Here is a 3,932-nt window from a genome sequence, read left to right as displayed (position 1 = left end):
CATCCCCATCCCATCCCATCCCTATCCTGTCCCCACAAGCCAGCCCTGCCTCCAGCCCTGCTGCCCTCACTGAGCCCCCACTGCAGCCAGGCCCCCGGAGGCTCCTCCATCTGCGGGGGCACGCAGGGATGCGGAGGCCGCGCTCATCCGGGGTTACCTTGGAAACAGCGCCTGAGCCACTCGTCCCTGTCACCACGCAGAGACCTGTGCTGCGGCCATGCGAGGCGCACTGAGCTCGGCACCATGCCTGGGTGGGGACAGCAGATGTGCCCCCTGTGTGCCAGCGCTGCTGTGTTTCGAACTTGGGGATGGGGTGAGGCTGCTGGGGAGCACGTCCCATGTCCCTCTGTCCCCGTGTCCCCGTGTCCCCATGTCCCCACGTCTCCATGTCCCCACTGTTCTGTGGCAGTGTTGTGCAGCAGCTCTGGGGGCTGCGTCCTCCCCCGGGGACATCACTGAGGGGATGCATTCCTGAAGGACACGGGGACGCTGACTGCCATAAATCACTGCCAGCACCTCCCGGCCCCGCGGATGTCCCCATGCCAGGACCCTCTCTGCATGCAGGGACGCCGGGTGTGAGGCTGTCACTCATGAGATGAGGGTTCGCTGCCAAGTGCTTTGCCTTGGAGAAAGCCAGCAAATATTTTTGGGGGGGCACAGGCAGTGGGGCTGGCAGTAGAGTTCAGGCAGAGGACAGGAGCGGGACAGAGAGCCAAGGAGCTTTGAACAGTGGCTACAGGCTTCAATTTAAAGATCGTGCCTTAAATAGAGGCTCTGCGGGCAGGCTGGGGCTGGGGGGGCACAGGGCTGGGGGGTGCAGGGACGGAGCGGGGCTGGAGAGCAGCTGGGAGGAAGGAAGAAGAGGCTAAAATAAGCAGGTGGGTGGGCAGGGAGGAAATCATCGCTGGGCCGATAACACGGGGACTGGGGAAGGGGGAAAGTCTGTGACAAAACGTCCCCAGGAAATAGGAACAAACCCCCCCCGATGGCACAGAGAGGTCACCGGGGGCGGCTGGGGTCAGTGGGGTGTGACACCAAGGGAGGGATGCGAGGCGCTGGGTGTCCCAAGGGAAGGTACAGGGGGTGGCATGGGGACATCGGCGGGGGTGGGTTGGGGGACCGTGGGGGAGCACAGTGAGGTTGGGGTCACTGAGAGCATCTTCTGGGAACCAGCTGCAGTGATTTATGGAGCGGGCTGCTGTGATTCACACAGTGCTCGGCCTCTGAGTAGGGGTCATGGACAAGCCCAAGGAGCTGCCCGGTGAGGAAGGCCGTGGGCTGAGGGGGTCCATAAGCGTCCCCATCTCCTCCTGTATAAAGTAAGGCTGGAGATGCTCATCCCGCCGGGTGGGGGGTGTGTGCTGGGTGGGTGCCCAGACTGGGGCAGGAAACGGCTGAGGGCTGGACAGCAGGACACGGGGCAGCACGGCTCTGCCCTGGGAGTTTCCATATTAACCACACTCTGTTTGCATCGAAGCATTTTCCCCTCTGCGGGGCCGCTGCAGCCGGGGGGTTATTTCCTGCCCTTTTCACTCTCCCCCCACTGCCCGCCCCCCACCCAGCCCGTCTGCTTCCTCTCTTACGCCCCGGGGGCTTTCCATACTGCCAGAAAATAAATCTCATGCTATTTATAACAGAGGGGAAAACGCGAAGGTCTCCTCCGGCCCTCTCCACAGTGGTGATAAGCGCAGCCGGGCACCCCCGGAGAGATGAAGGAGGGAGAGGAATTTGCAGGGAAGGATGTGGGAGGGCAGCGCGTCCCAGCCCTGCTTTCATCTCCCAGCCATGAGGCTGGGGCCGGGGGAAGGCAGAGGGGAGGGAGCAGCGGTATGGGGGACTCCAGTCTCACCCTATGTGAGCACAGCAGGGGCACGGAGGGTTTCCTGGGATCAGGGCTGGCAGCTGCTGGTTGTAACCCCCATAAGGGATTTAGGGACTGTGAGCGGGATCAGCTGGATAATGCCTGGCTGGGGCTGGATAATGTCCAGGGAGAGTCATCCCCCCTCCGTGGCCATGGCCCCACCCCATGTCCACATCCCATGACCCCAATCCATGTCCCCCAGAGCTGGCCCACAGTGCAGGTGAAGGCACGTGCCGTGAGCACACGTTCCATGCACACGCTCTCAGGGATGCTCAGAGATGCACCAAGTGCCAGTGTCCCTCTGCGTGCCCCACGTGGGGCTGGAAGGTGTCTGGGGCTGTGCCCATCCCATTTCTGTTACGGGATGGAAGCAAAATGCCTGCTGCAGATCCTGAGCTGGTTTTTAGGGAAGAAGCTGAGATTTACCCTTTGCAATGGTCCTGCTGAAATGCTGTCAATGCTGCAGCTCCTGTCCACTGCACCCTGCCCAGGACTGCTGCTGCTGCAGGAGGAGGAGGAGGAGGAGGAGGAGGAGGAGATCTCACTCCGAGCAGACCTTGTTCAGAGCGCAGCGCTGCCATGGCGAGCGGAAACGTGGGAAGAAAACACGGAGAGAAAGAAAAGCGGCTCCCAGACCCGAGGGGAGGGGAGCATTGAGGAGAGAGCAGGAGGGGGAACGCCAGACCCTGCAGTCAGTGCTGTGCTGGGGACATGGCAGGGGAAGGGACAATGGCACATCGGGACACGGGGACACGGGGACATCAGGACACCGGATCTTGCCCTCGGTGCCACTTCCCTGCGGCACTGGAAGGAGCCGTGCAGCTCACCCGTAGGGGAGCAGTGGAAATGGGGACGAGTGCTGCTGGGAGGGGTTTTGGCACAGGATCCAGCAACGCTCGCCCAAAGGACAAACTGGGCTCCAGATGTCACCCATGTCCCACCGGGCCAACATCCCTGCGGCTCTCTGTGCACCCTGTATCTCCATGTCCCCGTGTCCCCACGTCCCCGTGTCCCCACGTCCCTGTTTCCCCACGTCCCCCTGTCCCCGTGTCCCCGCATACCCCGAGTGCTGACTTCCTGCCTCCGGAGGCTGAGCCGCCACCTCCGCCGCCCCCTGGCCGTGGGAGCGATCCCGGACACCGGTCCCAGGGAGCCAGGAGCGCGGCCCCACGGGGCACAGGGATGCGGGGGGAGCACCACATCCCCTGTGCATCCCAACAAACTGCGGTCAGGGCTGTGTCTATGCCCCAGCCCCATTCCCAAGGTTTTTCCCAGCTCCCAGCTGGGGACACAGACGCTTTTCCTTTGGATTTTATCTTGCACCACCCTCTCATGGTGGCACCAAGGACTCTAAAGCCAATTGTCCCCTCTGCCTGGGTCCCCTTGAGCGTTGCTGTTGGGAACACCGCTATTTTTAATCCCATGAAGCAATCCTGAAGGACAGAGGCTATTTTTGCTGCCTGGGGCTCATCCCTTCCTTCCAACCTCACCCGGCACTCTGCAGGGTCAGGCACCATGGGATCGGGGTCAGGGACCATCCAGCCTTACACCGTGGGGCTGGGGGCTGCTGGTGGGCAGCGCTAGCACTCTGCGCTCCCTATACCACGGCCAAACCCATATCCCAGGCACGGGGCCATGGCCAAACCCCACAGCCATAACCGGTTCTGAATTGGGGCCATGCTCCTTTGGGTGGGTTTTCCAGGATGGAAGGATGGAGGTGGTGGAGGTGATGGGGCCGCCTTTCTCATGGGTGTTGCGGGGCCAGGAGGACATGGGAGCAGCAGGGCAGAGAGGGACACAGGTGTGGGGCACGGCCTGGAGGGAAGGGTGGGATGCGGGGGGCACATCTGGCAGCGGGGGGGCAGGAAGCCCGCTCGGCAGCCTTGGGGTCCCGGGGGCTGCAGTGCTGCCAGATGTTGTGCAGCTGTCTGCAGCACTTCCTCCCACCCCACGCCCTCCAGGAAGGCTCCCCCGGCCCCACGCCACTCCCCTGCCCCCTTTCTTCTCCTGCCAAGCCACATTCTGGGGGTTGTGTCCTGCTGCTGGGGGCACACAGCTCACCCCATGACTG

This window comes from Meleagris gallopavo, chromosome 22, assembly GCF_000146605.3.
Source record: "Meleagris gallopavo isolate NT-WF06-2002-E0010 breed Aviagen turkey brand Nicholas breeding stock chromosome 22, Turkey_5.1, whole genome shotgun sequence".
Classification (NCBI taxonomy): Eukaryota; Metazoa; Chordata; class Aves; order Galliformes; family Phasianidae; genus Meleagris; species Meleagris gallopavo.
Note: the sequence above shows the minus strand (reverse complement) of the source record.